At 43.4% G+C, this 26,562-nt stretch overlaps 1 pseudogene across 1 annotated transcript in view; it reads left to right on the top strand.

Annotated features, from left to right (window-relative positions):
• Positions 1-26,562, top strand: part of LOC144768989 (uncharacterized) — a 641,387-nt pseudogene that overhangs the window by 575,506 nt on the left and 39,319 nt on the right. Inside the window, exons 15-16 of the transcript XR_013598658.1 lie at positions 9,517-9,564; positions 15,346-15,477. The product of XR_013598658.1 is annotated as an uncharacterized LOC144768989 (transcript). The remainder of the gene's footprint in view (positions 1-9,516; positions 9,565-15,345; positions 15,478-26,562) is intronic.

The following is a 26,562-nucleotide window of genomic DNA, read 5'->3' as shown; positions in this document are numbered from 1 at the left end:
TCTTCCATGTGCTTGCTAAGCGTTATATTAAGAACAATTAAATTGCGCCACAGCAGCTGCACTATCTTCAGTGTCCCAAAAACAAGCGTTTCATGGTATAATATTGTATTGTATTGTAATTGCATCTACGTAGCGCTTACTATTCCTGACGAAGCATCAAAGCACTTTTTCGGCGAGTAGCACTCTACTCTGGAACCCGTAAAGGATTCGTGGTGAATTAGTATAGTAAAATATGAAAGTGATTTGAGTGATGCATATGTTAGTCTGTTATTTGGATTGAGAAATACAGTGGAGGGATAGCAGAGGGAAAAAGGTTTGCATTTATATAGCGCTTGCTACCCTTGATGGGATTTTGAAGTGCTTTTTCGGTGAGTAGCATGCTACTCTGGAACACATACAGTGTTAGTGGTGAATTAGTATAGGGAAATATGAAAGTAATTTGAGTGGTGGATATGGTATTTTTTTAGATTGAGAAGGATAGCGAAGTGGTATAATAGGTAAAAGGTTTGCATTTATTTAGCACTTGCTACCCCTGATAAGCTGTTGAAGTATAGAACCCATAAATGATTAGTGGTGAATTAGTATAGTGAAATATGAAATTAATTTGAGTGGTGGACATATTAGTCTTTTATTTAGATCTAAAAGCATAGTGGAGGGATAGAAGAGGAATGGATCTAGAAATGTTTTTTTTTGTTTTTTTGACATAATTTGGTTGGACTAGCAATGTTGCAAACACTTAAACCAATCAATAATCTCGCAAACAACATACTTCTAGCGACACCTACTTCCTAATGCATTTAATCGATTAGGCTGTGTATAACTAATTATGGAAACAAATTTACATTTTATGCAAAACAGCAATACAATGGTTTGTTCAGATAATGAATTACATAATCAGAACATCAGCAGGAAACTTTGGAAAGTTACAAATTAAAGAATATCTTGCACATATCTTCCTCAAGTGAATACAAATAGTACATTAAACACACCAAAGCTTAGGCTTCTTTTTCAATAATTTTCCTGAAATAGAAAAACAGACAAGTATACAGAGAGATAGAAAGGCTTATTCACATGAAATGAATGCGCTCTTTTATTCTGCATTTACGAATAGCCGGTAACATGTCTAGATTAGGCATTTTGTCAATCAATTCCCCTACGACTGCATCCAAATGGGCTTTGACCACAGCATCAGGTCAGGTGCATGACCTACTTTTGACCCACCTTCTTGCAACAGTGGAACCCGACATTGCCTCAGCACTACAACTAATCCAGGGATCTGGGGATTCAGATAAGGTATATTGCCCTAAATTGAAGTTGCTCTAGGTATTGGTGTGAAGCCCTTGCTATGTAGCTTGAATGCGGGAGATGGAGGAACCACTAACTCCCTCTCCACCCTAGGTAGTTTGGTGTCAAGGTAGTAGTTGCTTTTTAAGAAGGGTCTCACTGTCTCACTTCTGTTATGGGTGATAACTCTTTAGTCCGGTGCACACATTATCTATCATTTCTCTATACTATGTGGCCTGTGGAGCTTGACCCTGCCCCCTCTCACAGAAGTAAACATTAAGAAAAAATGGGGTAACCCTAAGGCATGGACCTGGGTATACAATATTATCAAAAAACAATGGTCCTCAACCTATGAATTTGAAACCTTAAATACTCTAGTAACTTTTCATTTACTTCCAAGGAGCACCCACAATACAGTATGCTCTATACCAAAAATGTACCACAAGATTAACATAAAACCACGGTTAGGGGAAAACATTTTAATTTCGTTCTCCATTTCCATCAACAAAACTTTTTTATAGAAAATATTTTTATATACATCATCCAAAAAAACCCCTCTCACAGAAGCACGGTGAGGAACTTGGGTATTCTCTTTGACAGCAAGCTATCAATAAAGGACCATGTGGCATCTACATTTGGCATGTGCTTTGGGACAATGCGCCTTCATAAGAGGATTTTCTAGTTGTTGCCACAGGTCTCTCGCAAGACTCTCATCCAGGCCCTGCTAATCAGCCACCTGGACTATGGAAACCCGCTCATGTTAACATCAAATGCATCCCTTCATGCCAAGATGCAGGTAGTACAAAATACGGCAGCCCGACTGGTTAACAAACAGCCTCTGGGCACCTCCTCAGTACCCCTGTGATATGATGAGTAGATGTAGAAGTAGTTTCAAGTATATTTATTAGAGGGTAAAGAGAGCCGTCCCTGGTGCCTCTAAGGCTTTATCACTGTTGTTACAATGTGAACATTCCTTCACTAAATCATCAATCTGCGCGTCCATTCTGGGCCCCCAAAAGTCATTCCTAACTTTCCTCTTAGTAATAGTTGCTCCAAGATGACCTGAATGAGCATTAAGAATGATTTTTTCACGATAACAAGCAGGAGGGATGAGTTTGTCGCCCCTGACTACTTTTTCATTTTGTACTGAAAGTTCATCATTAACTTTCCAGAATGCCTGAAGACCATGAGAAAGACACTTTTCTCTTGGCCAAACTTTCTTAATTAATGAAGCAACCTCTTTAAGAATAGGATCTTTGTGAATTTGTATAGTCCAATCATCTTCTGTGAATGACAAATTGTCTTGATGGTGACCTAATTCTAGGACACCCCCGCGCCGCACGGCCACCAGCTGCTGCGAGTGCCTTTCCCGCCTTCTGCCTCGCTGCCCCGGCTCCGCCGCGTGACCACGCCCCCTGACATCGAGCGGCATGGTCTCCGCTCGCTTCCTTCCCTCTGTTTCTGTGCCTGTTAATATTGTGCTTTGTTTTGTAATATTTGCTGTTAATCTGTGATTTTCTCCCCCATTGTTGCCTGGTTGCCTGTTCCTTCAGCCGCCCCCGTCTCATCCCTCCCCGCTCCCCGCTTCCCGCCTCCACCGCTTACCCCGCCCCTTTCTTCATTCTGTACCCTCCCCGCTCCCGCCTCCCAGCTGCTCCGCCCCCCCGCGCACTTGGCCATATATGGCGACCGTGCGACGCAGGTGAGTGTGACCTAATTCTAGGACACCCCCGCGCCGCACGGCCACCAGCTGCTGCGAGTGCCTTTCCCGCCTTCTGCCTCGCTGCCCCGGCTCCGCAGCGTGACCACGCCCCCTGACATCGAGCGGCGTGGTCTCCGCTCGCTTCCTTCCCTCTGTTTCTGTGCCTGTTAATATTGTGCTTTGTTTTGTAATATTTGCTGTTATTCTGTGATTTTCTCCCCCATTGTTGCCTGGTTGCCTGTTCCTTCAGCCGCCCCCGTCTCATCCCTCCCCGCTCCCCGCTTCCCGCCTCCACCGCTTACCCCGCCCCTTTCTTCATTCTGTACCCTCCCCGCTCCCGCCTCCCAGCTGCTCCGCCCCCCGCGCACTTGGCCATATATGGCGACCGTGCGACGCAGGTGAGTGTGACCTAATTCTAGGACACCCCCGCGCCGCACGGCCACCAGCTGCTGCGAGTGCCTTTCCCGCCTTCTGCCTCGCTGCCCCGGCTCCGCCGCGTGACCACGCCCCCTGACATCGAGCGGCGTGGTCTCCGCTCGCTTCCTTCCCTCTGTTTCTGTGCCTGTTAATATTGTGCTTTGTTTTGTAATATTTGCTGTTATTCTGTGATTTTCTCCCCCATTGTTGCCTGGTTGCCTGTTCCTTCAGCCGGCCCCGTCTCATCCCTCCCCGCTCCCCGCTTCCCGCCTCCACCGCTTACCCCGCCCCTTTCTTCATTCTGTACCCTCCCCGCTCCCGCCTCCCAGCTGCTCCGCCCCCCGCGCACTTCGCCATATATGGCGACCGTGCGAACGCGCAGCGTTGACGCGCAGCGGGCGCGCCGATTGTGTGCCGAAGGCGCGCCAAAGGTAAGCCCGTCTGCGCCCGTCCGCGCCTGGACCGCGCCCAGTGCCAGGAACCCTGTCCCCCACCGACGAAGGCCGACCCGACGAACCTACAACGCCGCCGAACTCTTCGCACTCAACACCAGCGGCATCCCGGGATGCCACCGAGCCACCCCGAAGCACACCCACGGACCCTTCAGCTGCCACGCCTGCAAGTTCTCCTGCGTCCGGACCTGCCCTGCACCAGCACCCGCCAGGCCGAACACCAGCAGCAACCACCTCAAGTGCATCCTGCTCAACACCCGCTCCGTCCACAGACACGCCATCGAACTCTGGAACCTCCTCGACACCACAGCCCCTGACATCGCCTTCCTCACGGAGACCTGGATGAACGCCTCCTCAGCGCCCGACATCGCCATCGCCATCCCAGAAGGCTACAAGATCATCCGGAGGGACCGCACCGCCAACCAGACGGGAGGAGGCATCGCCATCATCCACAGGGACACCATCCGCATCACGACCAACACCGACGACACCCTAACCACCGCCGAACACCTGCACTTCCAGATCCACACCGACCCGAGGACCACCCTCAGAGGCACCCTGATCTACCGACCCCCGGGACCACGCACACGATTCAGCGAGGACATCGCCGACTTCATCAGCCCGCATGCCCTCCCCTCCGCCGACTACATCCTCCTCGGGGACCTCAACTTCCACCTGGAGAACAACAGCGACCGCAACACCATCACCCTGCTCGACAACCTTGCCAACCTCGGACTCAAGCAGCTGGTGTCCACCCCCACCCACCTCGCCGGACACACACTCGACGCCGTCTTCTCATCCAGCAAAGACATCGCCTTCAGCCACGCAACAGGACTCCACTGGACGGACCACAGCTGCGTCCACTTCAACTTCAAAAGAACGACGATCCACCACCACCAGCAACAGGTTGCCCGAAGAAGCTGGAACAAGATCACAGCCGACCAGCTCACCGCCTCCCTGAGCCAGCACCCTCCGGCCGGCTCAACGAACCCCAGCCAGGCCGCCGACAACCTCACGAAGTGGATCAGCAACTGCGCGGACGAACTCGCCCCTCTGAGGACCCCGCCCAGCAGACCCGGCAGCAGAAAAACCCCATGGTTCACGACGAACTCAAGAGCTCCAAGAAGAACTGCCGAGCCCTCGAGAAAGTATGGAGAAGGGAACCAACAATGAACAACATGTCCACCCTCAAGCTCGCCACCCGGAAACACCACCAACTGATCCGCGCCACCAAGAAAACTGCATACAAGGACCGTCTGGACAACAACGCACACAACTGCAAGGAACTCTTCAACATCGTGAAAGAGCTCTCCAACCCCAACGCCGGAAACAACGACATCACCCCATCGCAAGACCTCTGCAACTCCCTCGCCTCCTACTTCCACAACAAGATCGCGGACATACACAACAGCTTCAGCATCCAACCGACGCACGTCACAACCGCAGCAACGCCACCCACCACCACCCTCCGCGCCTGGACCCCGATCAACACCGAAGACACCATCTGCACGATGAACTCCATCCACTCCGGATCTCCAACCGACCCCTGCCCTCACCACGTCTTCAACAAGGCCGACGTCGTCATCGCACCCCACCTGCGGGACATTATCAACACCTCCTTCGACACCGCCACCTTCCCGGAGAGCTGGAAGCACGCCGAACTCAGCGCTCTACTCAAGAAACCTACAGCGGACCCCACCGAACTCAAGAATTACCGTCCCATCTCGCTCCTCCCGTTCCCGGCCAAAGTCATCGAAAAGACCGTCAACAAACAGCTGGCCGCCTTCCTCGAGACGAATGGATCCCTCGACCCCTCACAGTCTGGCTTCCGAGCCAACCACAGCACGGAGACCGCCCTCATCGCCGCCACCGATGACATCCGAACCCTGATGGACAACGGAGAAACAGCGGCCCTCATCCTCCTGGACCTCTCCGCGGCATTCGACACTGTCTGCCACCGCACCCTAGTACAGCGCCTTGGCAACATCGGAATCCAGGAGAAGGCACTGGAATGGATCACCTCCTTCCTCGACGGAAGAACACAGAGAGTCCGCCTACCACCGTACAAGTCAGAGGCCACCGAAGTCATCTGCGGCGTCCCTCAAGGATCCTCGTTGAGTCCCACCCTCTTCAACGTCTACATGAGCCCCCTCGCGGCCATCGCACGCCAACATAACCTCAACATAATCTCCTACGCCGACGACACCCAACTGATCCTCTCCCTGACCAACGACCCCGCCGCCGCCAGAGCCAACCTGCACGAAGGGATGAAGGACGTAGCCGAGTGGATGACGACCAGCCGCCTGAAACTGAACTCAGACAAGACGGAGGTCCTCATCCTGGGCTCCTCGCCCTCCGCCTGGGACGACTCCTGGTGGCCCCCCGCCCTGGGCAGCGCACCCAAACCGACGGACCACGCACGCAACCTGGGCTTCATCCTGGACTCCTCCCTCTCCATGACCAGACAAGTCAACGCCGTCTCCTCGTCATGCTTCAACATCCTGCGCATGCTACGGAAGATCTTCTGGTGGATCCCCACCGAGACCAGGAAGACTGTCACCCAGGCCCTCGTCACAAGCCGACTGGACTACGGCAACGCCCTCTACGCCGGAACCACTGCCAAGCTCCAGAAGAGACTCCAGCGGATCCAGAACGCCTCAGCCAGACTCATCCTCGACATCCCACGAAACAGCCACATCTCCGGGCACCTGAGAGACCTGCACTGGCTCCCCGTCAACAAAAGAATCACCTTCCGCCTCCTCACCCACGCACACAAAGCCCTACACGACCAAGGACCGAGCTACCTCAACAACCGAATCAACTTCTACACCCCCAAGCGACACCTCAGATCAACCAGCCATGCCCTCGCCGCCGTCCCCCGCATCCGAAGAGCGACAACAGGAGGAAGGTCCTTCTCCTACCTGGCCGCCAAGACCTGGAACTCCCTCCCGACCGACCTACGCCTGACCCAGAACCACCTCTCCTTCAGGAAGAAGCTTAAGACCTGGCTGTTCGAGCAGTAAAGGCACCCCCCCTCCTAGCGCCTTGAGACCCTACGGGTGAGTAGTGCGCTCTACAAATGTATTGATTGATTGATTGATTGATTGATTAATTACTGCCACAAAGCATTCTGCAACCTCGGTTTCCCAATCTTGTTCATCTGCATCAGAGATGGGAAGACATGATAAACAGTCTGCTCTGCAGTTTTTTCCCCCAGGAATATACTCAACAGTGAAAGAATATTCTAAGAGTTTAGTTGATAAACGAGCTAGACGAGCTGTTGTTCGCTTGATATTTTTACCTGACAAAATGTAAACCAAAGGACGATGGTCAGTTTTAAGGATGAAAGATCTGCCCCATACATATTGTTTGAATTTTTCAATGCTCCAAACACAAGCTAACAATTCTTTCTCAATTACGGAATACTTCCGTTCAACAGGACGAAGAGTTCTTGAAGCAAATCCTACTGTATTTTCTTTTCCATTTACGCTTTATGAAAGAATAGCTCCCAATCCGTACTCGGAAGCATCCACAGTGATGATTGTTTGTTTACCTTCAATAAAAGCTTTCAACGCTGGAGCTTGCACAATGTGATTCTTAATAGTTTCAAAACCTTTCTGGCATTCTTCAGAACATACATACACAGATCCTTTCTTTAATAATGCTCTGAAACATTCTGTTGCTTTTGCGTAGTCTCGCATGAATTTCGAGTAAAATTGACAGAGTCCGAGAAAAGACATAAGTTGTTCTTTGTTTTGAGGAGAAGGTGCATCAACTATGCTTTTTATAAGACCTGGTCTGGGTTTGATACCTTTCTTGGAAATAACATGTCCTAGATATTCAATCTCCTTGACCTTGAAAGTACATTTGTTTTTTTGTAGGGTGACTCCTCTATTTGCCAGAGTACTGAACACTTCATCCAAAACCAAATCATGCTCCATCTCACTTTGGGTGAAAATAAGAATGTCATCTTGGAAGACAACAACAGTTGGATCTTTATTAAACATTTCAGTCATTAACCTTTGAAATATAGCAGCAGCTGAAGCAAGTCCAAATGGGAGAAGACAAAATTGAAATACACCATCTGGGGTGACAAAAGCTGTGAGATGTTGGGATTGAGGATGTAGTTCAACTTGATGGTAGGCAGCCTTAAGATCAAGTTTCGTTAACGATGAAGAGGAACCTACTCTGGCAATAAGGTCTTCAGTGCGTGGTAGGGGAAAACCATCCACCCAAATAGCATCATTAAGGCTCCTTAAGTCAACACACATCCTCAAATCCCCAGACCGCTTCTTAACTAAAACAATGGGGGACAACCAAAGAGTGGATTCAACTTTTTCAATTATTCCTTGTTTACATAATGTTTCCAAATGTTTAGAAAGTTCACCTCTGATACTTAATGGGACATTTCTCAACTTATGTTTAATGAGTAGAGCATTTTCTTTAATTTTGATGAAATGTTGAAAATTTGAGATTTTTCCTAAACGATCTTCAAAAATGTCACTATATTTTTCTTCCCATGGAGTAATTGATTTAGGATCAGAGAGGGAATTTATATTTTTAGTGGAGATAGAATGGTTAATGTTAGTTTGGTCTGCAATAAAACAGGGTTAGGTAAACCAGGTTAAATGGTGAGACCAAACTCTGCTTGGTGAATAAGACCAAGTACATTTATTCCACGTCTAGCTATATACACTTTCCCATTAATAGAAACTCTAAATACACTTATTTTAGCCCAGAAGTAGCCCAGTAGATCAATTTTACTACCTTCAAAGGTTACTGTAAGTATGTCAGGAGGAAGTAAATTCTTAGTAGACCAGAATTTCAAATACCTATCATGAGACACAATGGTAATGCGTGCTCCGGTAACAACAAGAAGTTGGATGTGGCTGTCTTCTATAGTAAGTTCAACTTCAGGATCGGAAATATGTTGCATAGTACTATTTTCTGGACAGTTTTTTTACAACCACAACATAATCTTGATTGATAACATTATCATCTAATTGTTCTTCAAATTGCTCATCAGAATCATTAAGTACGCATCTCACATTTCTTCTATTTCCACTCATACAAACTTTCGCAAAATGACCTATTTTTCCACATTGACCACATTGTTGACTCACAGCTGGGCAGTTTTTAAAAGAAGAAACATGCACATTAGATCCACACTCATAACAATACATTCTATAGTTAAATTGCCTATTAGGTGTGAAAGTTCTCCCACCTCTGTTTCCTCTTAAATTTCTACCACCTCTGGATATATTAAAACCTTTGGAGACATTAGGAAAAAAGGGGTAGAAGGAGAAGATGTAGTGGTAACAGCACCAGAGGTAGTAGAATTTTATATAGCAGACTCAAGTTGTTTAGCATCATCCATGGAACTTTCTATACTTTTTGCGATATCGACAGCTTCATCTAAGGTGGGATCTTTACAAGTAAGTAGTTCTGCCTGTATTTTTTTGCAATAGCAACGTGCAACAAGCTGATCCCTAATAAGTTGCGATATAAAATGATCAAATTCACATTTTCCAGCAAGAACTTTTAAAGCAGTAATAAAAGTGTTAATACTCTCCTTCGGTTTTTGTGTTCTTGCAAAAAATGTGTATCTGTATACTACTATGTTTTTTGTTTTGGTAAAATACTTATCTAACTGCATTACAGCTATCTCAAACTCATCTGGGTCCTCACCTCCAGCTAGCTCAAAAGGAGGTAAGTGGTCAAATACATTTTGTACTTTGACTCCTAAATGATAATACATTAAATTTTTCTTTCCTTCCGGTCTGTACCTTTGTCCCTCAATTTCACCTAAATAAGCTTTGAAGGATATGATCCACAATTTCCATTCTAGTTGTGGCTCCCCAGGTTCTTGTAAAAATGGCGCAGGAGGTGTAACGCTTTGCATTTTTGTAATGAATATGATAAAACAAACATACAAGTCAAAAAGCAGAATACTAATGGAGATAAAGACAACAACAAAAAAATTGCAAAACCTACTAATAAACACTAAACATTTTCTTAAAAAGAATAGAAATAACTGCAATTTTTCCTTTATCCGTAAGGTGGCAGCCTTGTATTGATCAAAATTGAATCTTGCAATAGTATTGACACACTGCAACTGAGTGTATCAGCAAAATGGAATGTAAAAAAAAGATAATGTTGTTTTCAATGGCTTTTTAGAGGGCTTAAAACCGCTGTGTGCATCAGCGGAAATATATTGAATTCTTTAAAATTGTAAACTGACACACAATTGCTGTTTGAGTCAGCGTAGTTGATCAGGTGAAGCTGTGTGTATCAGCGCAAATACTATAAAACAGCTGCTGGAACTGTTATTAAGAAGTACACACATGCAGAAAAAGCTGCGAGCATCAGCGTAATCGAAGAAGTGACAAACAGTATAGTGCACAAAGTTGACACACGTCAATTCAAAATATGACAAAGTTCAGTTACTGCTTGTCAGAGTATTAGTATGCTTTAGACAAATGCTGAATTGTGAAGGCTTTCCGATGCGCTCAGCCCTTGGTACTCGTAAAGTAGAGACTTCACTCACCGTGACTGATCGTATTTCCTCACCGGTAATGTTCTTGTATTAATGCGGCTCTGACGCGCCGTTACTTTCATGTGGTGTTGCCATGGAAACGACAACAATGCCACAGAGCTTCCTTCCTAAATCGGCGTCATGCCAACACGTCAGTGCACAGTGGAGTCAAGAGCTAGAAGACACGTAGACATGTGATTACGTTTCTCGGAACTTCTGAAGCCTAGAAATTCCACGACATCATCATTTGAAGGAAACCAACACCATCGGAGAGTCTCTCCGAAGACCAACGGTGAGAAAGAAGCGATCACTAGGATGCAGGCACCACTGGCTAAACGGAAAAGTCACATTCCATAAATTAGATAATTTCTGTTCAAGTCTTGCATTCCCCTCTTTATATTTTTAAAATGTGCAGACCGATTAAGAAACGTGTAGACTGCTGCTAAAAGGGCACGGATCTCTGTTCTTATTGAATGTACAAAGGTTTTTCGAATATGAATAACTCCTTGTGATGATATTAATAAAATGTACTTACAGTTGATCGTAGTTAAAAAAAAATGCGAGATAGTTGAATTTTGATAGAAGGTTGAACTTTGATGTGAACCTTGATGGCTGGAGGAGATCAACATGCGTTAAGTTTGAGACGATGAATCGCATCCCATCCTCTGTCGCTAGTGAAATGATGAGTAGATGTAGAAGTAGTTTCAAGTATATTTATTAGAGGGTAAAGGGAGCCGTCCCTGGTGCCTCTCCAGCCAAAACTGTAACTGACAAACGGAGATGCATAGAACGTTCAATACAGTATTCCAAATGACATCAGGGAGAGTTACAACTCTCTGAAAGGATGACATCACCACACCCTGCTTAAAGCCTTGCATTGGCTTCCCACAAAGAAGAGAGCAATTTTCAAAATCCTCTGCCTGATGCATAAATCTCTGCCAGGTAAGGGACCTAAATACCGCCAGGACAAATTGGCTCCTTATTGTCCGGATAGAAACCTTAGCTCAAGAAATCAGCTCTTTCTTTGCCCTCGACGCATTCGCACATGTAAGTATGGTGGATGGGTTTTTACATACCTTTTCCCTTACCACTGGAATAAGCTCCCATTTTTCATTAGAACTTGTACTGGCTTCACAGGCTTCAAAATGCAGCTTAAAACTTGGCTGTTCTAATGACTGCTTCTAACTTTTCTGTTACCTCAATGCAGAGATTCCCCCTTCGGGGACGAGTTGTGCGCTATACCAAATGTTCATTAACTTAACATAAAATAACTGAGGGTGAATTCTTGACAATGTTCAGGATTCTGCCCATCATCTTTTTGTGTTGCTATAAGTCACCTTCAGTGGGAAGGGCATGCCCAGACATGGGTCTCATGCTCGCTATGCCAATGGATTCAAGCTAGCCTGGCTGATGAGGGGTGATATCCCAAAACTGGTGTCATAATGCTTGTTTTTCCGAAAAAGAAGGACCTGGCCCAAAATTCGGTTTGGACTATTCCCATGGGGAGCAGGGTCAAGACTGATTTGCATATGGCTGGGTCCAAACTGGGGTTTTGTAGTGAGTAAAAGATGGATTAAACCCAGAACTGTGACTGGGAGTGAATGCTTGACAATGTTCAGCATTCCGTCCATCATCTTTTTGTGTTTCTATAAGTCGCCCTTAGTGGGTAGGCAATGCCCAGATGTAGGTCCTGTGCTCATTATGCCTCTGGATTCAAGCTAAAATGTGGAGTTATTCCCCATAAGCTATTCCAGGATGCTTGTTTTCTGGTATTAGAAGGAACTGGCCTGGCAGTTCGGGCTTGACTTTTCCTATGTGGAACAGGGCCAAGACTGATTAGCATATGGCACGGCCCAAACTGTGGTGGCATGGATAGCAAAAGCACAATGTTCTGCATTCTGTTTATCATCTTTTTGTGTTGCTATACTTCCTTACCCTATTTCTATTCTGCTGTGCAATGATTTACCCCATCTGGGTAGAATCTTTTCCCACTTCTGCCTCTTAATACATCCGTTTATGAGGCAACAACTATTCTGGACAGTAATAACATGGGGCTTTAGTGTTCTTAGAGCGCAACTTAACCAGTCGGGTGGGCATCCACTTTACATTCTGACTACATCTTGTAAGCAGGAGACACACAGGTCTGGCTTGAATGAACAAGCACACATGGGGATCTAGAGAAAGGGGCGCAGGTAACCACGGCAAAAGAATGCAAAAGTATATAAGCCAATCACTGATTGGTTAAAATTGAGGATCTTGCTATGTGATTGTTGCCATTGTTTGAAATCCTAGTCCATCTGTTGTGTGTAAAACTATAAACCTGAATGGTATGTTCAATAGTTCGAAGACAAACCAAATGAGAGTTTTGAAGCCTGTATGCATATATGCTTAGATAGGTATACTTACAGCTCTTTAAAATCAAATGAATACAAGCATAATGTATTTTAATACATATTGGAATATTGAAATGTTTGGTGTTCCATAGAAGGCAAATGAAAGGCAGAGGATAGAGGATAGATAATGGCTAGTAAAAAAATACTGCCCCTATATTACATTACTAGCCTTTTGTGTTTCTCTCAATTTAATTTAGAACAGTCTACTCTCAGTGTGTGGAAGGTTCTAATAGCAGTATACCCCTTCTGCCTCAGGCTATAGCCGTAGTTAAAGGCTGTCTCCCTCGTTACAGGGATTCACCTGTGGCTCACGCCTATAATTTGGAAGAGGGACTATAATGACAAATTGACTTTTGGTTTGTTACTGAAGGTGCAACACTGTCATTGTTCAAAATGAAAGCGTGTTGCCACCAATGTCGAATAATTAAACCCTAAATTGTAAGTATCCAGTCATAAAATTGAAAAACTTGTTGAGATTATGGAATTACCATACACTGTTAAATTGTGATAAAAATGTACAGGGTCCTTATGAAAAAAATTGTGTTCAAGATATGCTCATTTTAAAAAGGGACCTCGCAACCACTGGGAACCATTAGACAAAAAAGTAGGTTAGGGTTTAAGGGTAAAGTGTGTCCTCATGATGTTTGCTTATAGTCATGCGTAGAACGGCTTTCAAAGCGGATGTAGAGCATAGACGAACACAGCCAGATCTATATTGGTGCCATTCAAACTAAAGCTCACAAGAGCCTGTCCTACAGCATAGAGATCACTTAATATAATATGATCTGATATGGTTAGTTATGTTTTAATATCACTTTTTTTTATTGACAATTCTTCAATAGTACTGCACATAATAACAGAATAGAGCACAGCAACGGACACGTAGACTGTGAAATGGCAACAGTGTTAGCGTGTGTAGTATGAAAACGTATATAATTAGCTTGATTACCCAAAGTTGAGAGGAAAAAACTCAGAACATTATTCCAGAGTGGGTCAACCACTGATCACAGTTCTTTTCATGCTGCAGGGGAATCCTCCTGCGTGATAAATAGGTTTCTCAAGCCTAGAGAACCTATATATTCCATAGAGCCACTCACAAAAGACCTGAGGCAGACTTACAGGGCCAGTTGATTTCATGCTTGGCCAGAAGAAATCTCAGACCAACGAGTATGACACAGCAATGTATTTCATTTCCAGAGGTAGTTTAATTAGTTTTATCACTGAGACTTTGTGGGTGTGAACTGAAGAACAGGAAAGTGACTTTTGTGGAAGACAATGAAACAGCAGAGAGTCATTAGTAGAATGTCTACAAGTGTTGTGTGTATTGAGGCTGCCGAAAGAAATAGTGCTTCATTGCCTGCTATGGAAGATATTTTTACAAGTACTCCATATTTTATGATTGGGCAATGAGGTGGCTGGTTCACTGTCTCTTGTTCATGGTGGTCGAGGCTCTGTGGGTTGGTCCTGAAAAAAAAGACCAACATAGGACACCCCGGAAGATAAGTGAGTTTGTGAAAGCATTGAGGCTGGATAAAGGTTTGTTAGCCTCTTCCGCGAAAGAATGCAGCCAGCCATATCACACCAGCAATAAACCAGAAGATTTTATTTGACCACTTATCTCTACATGACACTTTCAATGAAAACCATGGAAACTAGGCTCAGGATGCAGGCCAACATCCTAAGGAGTGACATGACGTAAAAAGCCTCATTGGTCTGAAAACAGGTGGGCCAATGGGAGTAGTGTAGCTAGGATGCCATGGACTATGGTGTTTGAAAGGAAAATGGCCTCTTTGCCTGCTGTTGGGGTAGTAAAATACAGAAATTATTGAGGTTCAATGGGCCAGCTCAGGGATCTAGGCGTTGGTGTCACTGCACCTGATGCACCAATCGTAGCTACGGTCCACCCTCCCCCAGTGGCTGGTTACAAGACACTGCTAACGCAAGTCATAAGGCAGGGCGGATCTCTGCTCATGCGAGTCACGTGGGAGGTACTTGAAGAGTCACAGGGTCCTGGCAGAGGAGTCACAACATTACAAAGGGTCTCAAGTCTGAGGGGGCACAGGGAAGTGAAGCACCCATGAATATTTAGGGCTTGGAATAGCCTTTGGGATTAAATGTACAAGTAGGAGCCCAGGTGAGTCAGAGGACAGGAAATTGTCAGAGAAGGAGCATCCAGATTCTCATGACGAGTAACACCTGATAGCCCTGTAGGTAAATGATTTGTGGAATCTCAGGCCACAAAATAGCCATGAGGAGACACAGACACTAAAGTGCTCCATTTAGGGTCCTGTGGATCCGCAGAGGATCAGCCTGTAGAGTCTTACGTCAGGTGAAGCACCTGACGAGTCACAGAGATGTACCTCATGGCGGCACAGGACAAGTGAAGAGTCTGACGCATTACAAGATGGACACCTTGAGCCTAAAGATGATCAGAAAAGAAGGGGTCACAAGGGCCACCAATCAAATGTGGAAATCCAGGGGTCAGAACAGTTTGGAACTCATTGAAAAATGTACTATGAATTATAAACTGCATACTAATGTGAATATTTTCTTTTATGGCAGGATTTTGCCCGCCTAACGTGCTGCCTCCAGGAATAGATGCTACAACTTGCATTGTTAATTGTGGAAACTGTAGTGAAACGGCGATGTGCTGCTCATACGGATGCTCTTTAATATGCAGGCAGATGTCTAAAGGTATTATTTTATTACAAGCTAGTTTCATATTATTCCATCCTGTTTTCTCCACCAGTCACAGTTTGTAGCTAAACGATTGACCAGCAAATACTCCACACAAATGTGAGTTTTTGATTGAGGCAGCCTCCAAACTATTAACATAAAAGGATATAAGGAGTGCATCATAAAGGAGTGAGTTAATGTAGTCAGTAGGAGGTGCCAAAGTTATGGTAATTTGAAGGTGGTGCACAAATAATACATTTAAGGTATAACTATAACTTTAGCATTTCTAAGGTTTGTATTGTTAAAGTTTGGCTTGCATAAAAAGGATAAATAAAGGTTTAGTAAATTGAAAAGCGGTACATTGATTATCAATGTAAGGTACAACTATAGCTTTAGAATTTCTAATGTTTGCGTAGTTTAAGTATGATTTGTGCAGAAAGAATAAATAAAGTTTTCCTATCTATAACTAAGTTTTAACCTTTTTACATTTTATGTGTATATATATATATATATATATATATATATATATATATATATATATATATATTTTTATATATATATTTTTATATATATATATATATATATATATATATATATTCACTGAAAAAACCATAGGTTATAGACCATATATAGTTAGGAATTCGCATTTAAAAAACCTTATTTTACTCACACAAAACCATTGAAATTCCATATATAGTTAGTTGCACTAACTATATATCGTGCACCCGCAATCCACTGCTGATCATGTCACATATTACATCATTCATGACATGGTCAGTGACATCACTGATGACATCACTGATGACATCTCAAATGACATCACTGATGACAACATCCAGTGACTGTATTTTTCTGTAAAGTTAAAATATGTCTTGAGTGGATGTATAAGTGTCTGGATGAAGGATTTAGTAGGTGCATGACTGACTGTATGAGTGAGTGATTAAATGTGTCTCACTGAATGCATGGGTTAGTGACTAAACTGTCTTAATTTGTGCATCATTATGTCTGTTGTTCTGTAAACTGCTGCATGTGTTGATCATTAGCTATACGAGAGGCTATATGTGTTATTAATTGGTTGCCCAAGTATTTCTATGGGAGATTGAGTTTGTGTGGGGGTGGCTGGAAGGTGTGAGACTCTATGCATAGATGTGTGAGCAGTTTATTCACTAGGTGTATGAGTTCAAGAGTGCATGTGGAAACAGCTACATGGGCAGTTGACTGTGTGCATGAGTGTATTGATGAGTGAATGGATATCTCAATGCTACATGTCATAGTAAGTACATATGTAAAACACAGTACATGTGAGAGTTGGCATATATAAATAACTGTGCATGAGAGCCACTGAATGAGTGAGTGGTTGTATCGATCATTGTGAACTTGTATCAGGGATTGTATAAGAGAGTAAATATGTGTTAGTATATGTTTCAATAAGTAAGGTGTGTTTAACTGTATAGTTGAAGAAATGGAGGTGAGATTGTTTCTTTGCATGACTGACTGGGTGTGTGAGTAACTCCATGGATGAGTGGCAGTGTGTGAGTGTCTGTATACACTGAGTGTATCTAAGGTTATATTAGAGTCTGAAGAGGTTTATCGTATTAGCACAAGAATGATGTCAAATGAGATGTCATCAGTGATGTCATCAGTGATGTCATTTGAGATGTCATCAGTGATGTCATCAGTGATGTCACTGACCATGTCATGAATGATGTAATATGTGACATGATCAGCAGTGGATTGCGGGTGCACGATATATAGTTAGTGCAACTAACTATATATGGAATTTCAATGGTTTTGTGTGAGTAAAATAAGGTTTTTTAAATGCTAATTCCTAACTATATATGGTCTATAACCTATGGTTTTTTCAGTGAATTTTCAAGGTTTTGTAAATGCTAATTCCTAACTATATATGGTCTATAACCTATGGTTTTTTCAGTGAATTTTCAAGGTTTTGTAAATGCTAATTCCTAACTATATATGGTCCATAACCTATGGTTTTTTCTGTGAATTTCATTGGTTTTTTAACAGCTAATATCTGTAGCTGTAAAATGTATTCTTCTTTAAATCCAAAAATATATTTTATATGTTTATGAATAATTTTTTTTTTAAATATTTTTTTTTCTTAGTTCCCGCTTCGCAAATCGGGAAGCTTCCCGTTAGCTGACCTTGATGCCGCGAAATAGACCGCGAGCCGGTAAACGTTTCTTTACCGCAAGTGCCGCGTTACAAAACAACATCGTGACGCCTCCCGTCCGCATGACGTTTCACGTTGTCGCGTGATACGTCATATGACGTACTACGTTAGCGAACTGGTACGCGAAGCGAGTCGCAAAGCGCAGGTTTCTGGAAGCAAACCGGGAGGCCCTGCAAAGCGCTTAACGTAAACACAGCAAGTCATGTGACTTGGTAATAACACTTTTCATTGGTTCATTTCACTTTTGGTTTCCTAATGATGTAAGACTAGGTCATATAATCTAAAATGAACACTTTTGATTGGTTGAGAACTCTTGTTTTTCCCAAATGATGAAAATCCCTCCTTCTTTCCTCACTCTGACTTTCATCATTGTGAGAGAAAGACCCTTTGTGATCACTGAGCAATGGCTTCTTTAGTAGCTTCAGCTGGTGCTTCCCCACCACCTCCACCACATCCAAGGAAGAGTGGACCACCTGCTCAAGTTATAATTCAACAAGAAGAAGAAGAAGAGGAACAGGAGGACGAGCACGAAGAGAGGCAGTTTTTGCCTGAGCAGCCCAGGACGTCTCACCGGAAAGAAAACTTCATTTGGCAATTTTTTAAAATTCCCAAAGGTCAGAAAAAAGTAAATGCAAGATACGTAACTTGCCTTATATGTCAAGATAGACTGTCCAGAGGGACCGACAAAAAATACAGTTTCGGAAACTACACAATGCATCGCCATATGACTAGGTGGCATCCTAACAACTACAGTGCTGCACAGTTTCGGAACGACCTAGATAATCTCCCTATTATGGCCAGAAGATCTGTTGTACCGGAAGTAACGGGACCAGAGGGCAGGGAGATGGTGCCAAATATACAAATGAGATTTGGTGAAGTAAAACACACCTGCGTATTTTGCGATGGATTCATTTCCTACGGAGAAAGAAGCATCACTCTGATCAACAGAGCTATTGACTATCATATGCAAGTTTGTCCGAAACGCCCAAAATAATAAATACTTCTTTTTTTTGTTTTGTTGCTCCTGTTGAGCCCTTTACAATGAATCGTTTTCATTGCCCCCTCCAAGAAAAACCCCAAAAAATATAAAACTGTTCCGAAAAATTCAAAAACAGTAAAAAAATGTTCAGAAAAATAAAAAAAAAAGTTCTTTTCAGAACTACCTCCCCGTTATTAAAAAATTGGTACAATATTTGGAACTGTGCCAACCTCTATTTCTCTTAGTTCGCTTCCTAGTTCGCTCGCCGGTACGCGAACTGGAAGCGAACCAAAAACAGTAAGTATAAGGGAGGGAAACACACACTTATGTTAAAATAAAGACAGCTATAGGGGAGTAAACTAGAGATACTATTACCCGTAATCCACTGCTGATGATGTCACATATTACATCATTCATGACATGCTCAGTGACATCATCAGCAGAGGATTGCGGGTTTTTTGACAACATGCCTTATCCACGGTTTAATAACGCTGCCTTTTGCTTTATATAAGTTTTCAAATTGTATGAAATATATACCAATAGGTCGTTATGAACCTTTAGGTAGTGCTTTTCTTCATGAGGTCTGGTCGCTTCCATACACATACAGATGTTTCAAAGATGATCAAGAAGTTTATCTGAATGGAGAGGAATGCACTGAGACGCCAGATCATTCACTAATGTGTAGGCACATACAGTTACACGGTTCATGCAACAAACACCGACCAAATATGGCTTGCGTGTTGCAAGGCACGCCAGTTCCTGCTATCATCCCCACGTTCAAGTTGTTGGAAAATGGTAGTTATTTGATGCTCAATAATGAAGATTGTTCTGAGTTAATTAAAAGTATTCCTTTTATCGTAACAGTAAGTGAACGGGTTATTTGCTGCAGAAATGTTCTATTTCCTCCCACACATGAACATAGGGAGTTTTCAATCTGGCCACAAATACCAACCTTGGGACACGTTTCAACGGCATGGCAAGAATAAGAGCTCTTTTGTCTCAGAGAGAGGTGGCCTTGAGTTCGGCCCGTGAAACTTTCGTACTTCACATAGCGAACACCCGTACAGAGGTGCACACCCTTTTCAATTAAGATTTGCCTTTCAATTTCAGCAACATGTTTCCGACTATCTTTAACGCATCCTCCACAAAGTCCCTGACACACTTTTTTAAAGTTGTTACCAGTGGCCTCGTGACTTCATTTGAGAAAATCTTTGGAGTCATCCCTGCTTCCTTTCATTGTATTTTCTGCACTCTGGTTCGTGGATTGGCATTTTTACTTGCATTACCAGCGGACGCTCTTGTGCTTTTTTACATTTTTAAATATGGATGTCCCTCCTATGCAACCTCCGACCCTGCAGCTGCTGACACTGTTCCGCAATCGCATGCTAGAATATTATGGCACAATGCCGTTGGCGATATTAAGCACGGCATATGGATTATCTTTTCGGTTCTCCTACTTCACCTGTATCCAGCCTGTATTTCACTGCCTGACCTGTGATTTCGATTGGGCCATTGATTTGTGTCTCTGCGGACCGGTTTCTCCTGACGTCGACTTTAATCAGCTGATGACTCCTATCATTACTCACGAGTTGGTTTGTCCTGGCGAAAGGATTATGGCTGTGGCATTGATGCATGGACTACTTGGTCCCTGGAATTTACTGGCGGCAGCACAGTCTTTCTTGGAACAGAGCTTTCTTGAAAACCCACCGAGCTGTCCTCTGATGGTGATAGAGGATCCGGTGCTGGGAGAGCACGTATGTTCTTTTCCGCTTTTAAATTGGATGGCTGAACTGTTTTCGGATGAAGACGGTGACTTCCTATTGGAGGCTGTTGCAGCTTATTTTGCATACACAGTTATGTCATAGACCTTTTTCATGTTTGATATGCTGAGTACTAGCATTTCATTGACAATTCATTAACTTATTTGTCAAGTTTTTATTATTTACCTTGCCTATTGGCTTAAGACTCGATAAAGTACTTGGCTGTTTTATTTTTCTTTAGCATTAAATTTTCCTAGTTTTTAATGCTTTACCTTGCGGACCGTCCACATATAAACTTGCAATCTGCTCTCATGAGATGGCACTTCTATTATCTTATTCAGTTCGTTTCCGGATCATGAGGAGGTGTCATCTAGGTCCTGGATATCTTTACACCGTGTTAAGTTAGCATGGGCTCATTACCGGTTTAAACGCCATTTTTCCTTTTTTGCAACTTCTGCACACGACACTTAGTTGTTGCTTTAGCTTTCCACCTAGTAGTTCATCGTGGTTTACATGAGAATAATATGTTATTGGTCTACTATCTGCTTTACTTGTTAAACTATATCTGTACAGCGAGTGCTAAAGTTTCAAGAACAACACGATACAGAATTGTTATGAGGTCTGATCTCCACGACTTCATACTCATAACATAAGTGCAACTTCTGCCAATTCTGGGCATGAGGCGGGTTTTATATTGCTTTGCCGAACACACATACACAACAGTTGATGCGGTTCACATGAAGAGAGAGCTGGTGTATGCTGATGTGATTCCTTCAAATCTAAGACACTAAAGTATGGGCACGCCCTAAACCAACACAAAGAGACCTTCTTAGCAAATAATATAATATGTGTATTAGGGAGGGTGAGATATAAGCAGCCGCGGGCCGTGGAGGGAGTTACGGTGAGGCAGGGAGGCGGGGAGGGGGAGAAGCAGGGTGGAGCCCTCTCTACCTTGCCCCTCCCCCTCCCCGCCTCCCTGCCCCACCGTAACTCCCTCCACGGCCCGCGGCTGCTTATAAGTGTTGCTAACTCTTATTCATTTACAGCATGTTAACATACTGTCACCATTCGCTTTTTATGTACTAGTAACTATGCTGGTAATTTTGCTACTGATAATATGTGTACTTGTATTCTCCACCCTGCTTCTCCCCCTCCCCGCCTCCCTGCCTCACCGTAACTCCCTCCACGGCCCGCGGCTGCTTATAAGTGTTGCTAACTCTTATTCATTTACAGCATGTTAACATACTATCACCATTCACTTTTTATGTACTAGTAACTATGCTGGTAATTTTGCTACTGATAATATGTGTACTTTTATTATCTAAGGTACTACGCCTGAGAAGACGGCATTACTAAATAAACATTTCAAATACACATCTGTTCTTCTTAACTCCATTTTCTGGTTTCTAAGAAATCTATAACGACCGACTGTTCATGAGTTCCACGTATCCTGAGGTACTATAAGTTCATATTCTGGATTGTCTAAACATTGAGAGTTTGTTATATCCAATGTGACACTGTACCTAGCTTGCTAAGGAGTTTTTGATTACTAACGTGAGTTTTGGGACACCCTAATTCGCCGAGGTTCCAATCCTCTGTCCACAGTTCTGTGTGAGAACAGAAACCCTGCGACAGGGGCACCCCCGACCCTTGCTGGAGCTTCATCACACTTGCGATACAACTCCAGCAATGCATTCGCCGAGGTTCCAATCCTCTGTCCACAGTTCTGTGTGAGAACAGAAACCCTGCGACAGGGGCACCCCCGACCCTTGCTGGAGCTTCATCACACTTGCGATACAACTCCAGCAATGCGCCACCTTTACGGCACAGATACATCACGCATCTGTGCTGTTTTTGCCCCATGATGCGCCGCATTGTAAATGCAGCACACCATAGGTGACGGAACAGCGGCACAGAATGACTAACACATCCCTGGTGATGCGCCAGTCATCATAAATGTATCCCTATGCTTCTTATCTTGTTAGAGATGAACCGCCATATATATCATCAAAGTTTTTTGCATTTCCTAAATAGCGAACTTTAAGGAATAAATAGCGATTCTTTAGCATTCCTAGTTTGCGATGAGCTATTTGCTAATTAGCCGAATGTAGCCCAATGAAGCCCAATGTAGCCCAATGTAGCCCAAAGATGGCCGCCAGACACACAAAAAAACAAATGTAGCCCAAATATCAGCCAGATGTAGCCCAACTATAGCCCAGTGACAGAATGACCAATCAGCTTCGCAAACCTCCGTTACGCGAAGCGGAGCGCTGTTACAGATATATATCTTTTTTTGAACGTTAATTTCTCAAAATCCACTGGAGCACATATATTGAGACCTAGCAAAGGCACATCGGGCTACCAGTCCCTACAATTTTGCCAAGTTTCGTGCAAATCCATTCAGCCGTTCGATTATTATTATTATTTTTTTTTTTTGCCCCGCGGGGCCCTTTTAAAACCTCCACATCAAACCTAGGGGGTCAGCGAGGATCTACTATTCCCCCTTATGGTCATTTGCCCCTTCGCTTTGGCCTCCTCTTGTCTCTCGATCCTACCGAGAGACAAGATGGCGGCCGCTACGGACTGTTTGGAATGTTGACAGACGCCAGAGAACCAATCAGCTTCGCTTCACAAAGCTCCGTTGCGCGAAAAGTACGCGTCCTGGGCCGCTGCCCGGTCCGCTGTTACAGATATATATCTTTTTTTAAACGTTAATTTCTCAAAATCCACTGGAGCACATATATTGAGACCTACAAAAGGCACATCGGGCTACCAGTCCCTACAATTTTGCCAAGTTTCGTGCAAATCCATTCAGCCGTTCGGGCTAAAAGTGAGGCCAACCGCCCTATGGAAAACTCAATGTTAAAAACACGTTTTGGGACCCCCCTTTTTTCTCGGCCCCCACTGGACGAACCCCCCCCCAAATTTTCAAGGGCTGCTCAGAAACAAAATGTGCCATTTTCCTGAAAATTTCAGCCAATTCCGTCCACAAACGCCAAAGTTATTAGACATAGAATTTTCAAAAAACCCATAGAGAAAAAATCCTAACTATATATACCTACTGGCGACCGCCAGTAGGTAATAATATATATTTATATATATATAATATATATATTATATATAGGTTATTGGTTATTGTCTCGAGTTTTAATCCTTTTACATTATATATATATAATATTTTATATATAGGTTATTGTCTTGATATATATATACTTTTTTACATTATATAATATATATATGAATACAGAATGGTTCCGCACGTAATAATTGGATGCTTGAGTTTGACCAGTAGAATAATAAACACATTCTTTATGTACGCATTTAAGAACTTCCAATGTATTTCTTCATTTGTCCTTCATTAACCATTTCTTCACATAGAAATATATAAAACAGATAAAATCCAGTTGCCGACTCATTTTGTCCACATAGGACGTCTTCAGGGCTTTAACAAGTGTGTGGAATTCGCCAAATCCATAATGTCTTTTGGCACATTTTGTATCCCAAAGACAATCAGGGTATGGAGTATGTACGTCTGGAAATATAGGTCTATCACAGTGTGTCCATCATGGCATCCACTTCAAAGCAGGAAGAAGATTTTATCTGTTTGATATATTTGTATGTGAAGAAGGACTGCTGCTTTGGAGTAAGTGCTGGCATCCCAAACCCCCAAGTGGTGCCCCTAAAGTCCTGGTGTGGCCCAGAGCTCAAATCAAACTTTTGGGCTCTTTGCAAATAGGCCAGTTGGCACCATGACTTTGCTGCTCACACCGCGATTCAGCGCAAAGTCCTGTCAGCCCGACCCTTCGAACTACAGCATTGGCCACTTGCGGGAACCAACAATGCAAGGCTCCAGAAACGCCCTCCAGCGATGCTGGCAGCCTCCCATGATACTCTCTTGCCTCTTGTGGCCTTCTCGATCACGAACGGAAGTCTTGGCACAGATTTGAGAAGGTAAAACTTCACTGGAACTAACCTGGTGACTGTAGCTGACATGCGCAACCATCACGGTGAGCCTGAACTTGCAATTTTGAACTGGTCCAGCACGACCATATAGCCATAATTGGTGCTTTGTGCTTTTTGGCGCAATTTTCATTAATATCTTTAAACATTCATAACTTGGGTTAAACTGATCAGATTTTTGTCAGTGTGGTGTAAAATAATTGCTTAAAAGTGTATCTATTTTTATAAATTGGTTTGGCATTTTTTTGTCTTGTTTTTACTTTATTACTGTTTGTGTGCTGCATAAATAGTTCACACGTTGCCCCTAGGTTAAGCCTGCCTGTTTGATGTGCCAAGCAACCCAGGGTTAAGCACAGGTTGATTTATTGACTTTTTGTGGCTCATCCTGCAAGGGACTGTGGCTGTTGCTTGATCAGGGCTCACACCTCAGTCAACCAACAACCCAATTTCTGCAGATACAGTAGCAGAAGGCCATCTGTTGCTCAGTTTATGCTTTATGCTCATAGTTTCTTTGGTCTTGCTCGCTCTGCTCTAGTGGAAACATCACGCTTTTTATAATTGAATAGCGCCTGCGCACGATTGTTACAATATTTTGAATTGCTACCCCCTTAAAAAGCACTTGAATCGTCTTTTCGCCAAAATTAAAAGTACAAAGATTTCCACAAAATTACAAATGCAGTTGGCAGTGATAGTCCAATTTTAAAGGACTTGTCTAGAGGTGAATTTCTATACCCAAGTGTTCTAACTCCCAGATGTCCGACTACCAGCATACTTCCTCCAATCCAATGAGCCAACGTTAGCTAAACAAACAAGGGAGAGCACTGCCTGATAATCAGAAATGACTGTATCCTGTATTTAAGTCCAACACATTATATTCTCAAGGCGATTGTCACAAAAACGTCCACATTCAGTACATCAGTTACTTTAAAGAGGCCTTCAAAGACACATGCATATTCCAGTCCTTCCTTCTTTTATTTTCTCTTTACTTGAAATCATAAGAGATGATAACCCAGTCATCGTAATCGGTCTCGCCTTTGGGACCTTATATGTATTTAGCTATGCAGGACATTAGCCTGGGTGCTGAAACATCTACTGTCCTTTAACATGGAGGGAAAGTAAGCACCAAACTGAGTGACGTGCCAGGTATGGGAATACATGGAGAGAAATATTGCCTTTCAGCGGGAAATGGTATAGTCCAAAGCTCTGTTTTTAGTATAAAATCAGGGCCTTCGGTGGTCATATCACTGAAAATACAAGATTTGAAAAAAATATTATTGTCTATAGGTGCTCGTGGAAGACATATTCTATGGGCTGGAATCTAGAGAATGCTAACGTGAATATGGTATTTTACTGACCTCTGCTGGTCGTTTTCTATCAAGAAAATTAAATGGAGGCAGTTGCCAGAAAAATTATAAAAAGAAAGTCTCTCAACAGAAAGCAATTCTGGTATTTTACTGACCTCTACTGGTCGTTTTCTATCAAGAGGGTTAAATAGAGGCAGTTGAACAGAAAAAAGTCCCTAAGCGGAAGCAGACAAGCCCTAGGGCTGATCTCCAGAGCCCACAAAGTAGATACACATATAGGTATATACTAAAGTATAAACAAGAGGTCTCGAATGCCCGACTTAAAAAATAAGAACCAGCAAAAGTGAGAAAAAAAACAGGTAGGGAGTGATGGGTAGTGGATTAAAGAAGAATGAGGTGCATTTACTGTCACAGGCAGGGAGCTTTCTGGGTGAGGAGTATTTCATTATTGATAGAACTGGTTTTGCTAATCTCGTTTTAAGTTTAATTAATGGCTTGAAGCCTGCATATCATTTACAGTATTATGTCTGAATGCTGCTATTTCCACCCTATTTTCTCCTAGCTTTAAATTCTTAAAGCTTGCTGCAGAATTAGTCTATAAAACGTCTGTTTCCGTCAGTGTTTTCACTACTATCAATATAACTAGATTCAGCAACACTGGCATTCCAATGGCCTGCCACTTAATCAAATGTTCATTACGTGTGGACCCAAATTGAGAATACCACCATAGACCATTCCAAGTCCTGCAAAGACACCCCACCACCACAACAAATTCCAAGGGGCATATTTATAGGACTTGTGGTGCAGGGCAGTGCAGCAAGTTACTTTGCTGTCAAGCCCTGCGTCACAGAGAACAGGCAGGAATGCAAAGTATTTATACAATACTGTGCATTCTTGTCCTTTACCCCT

This window comes from Lissotriton helveticus, chromosome 7 (assembly GCF_964261635.1).
Source record: "Lissotriton helveticus chromosome 7, aLisHel1.1, whole genome shotgun sequence".
NCBI lineage: Eukaryota > Metazoa > Chordata > Amphibia > Caudata > Salamandridae > Lissotriton > Lissotriton helveticus.
Note: the sequence above shows the minus strand (reverse complement) of the source record. Positions and strands in the feature narration are given on the sequence as shown.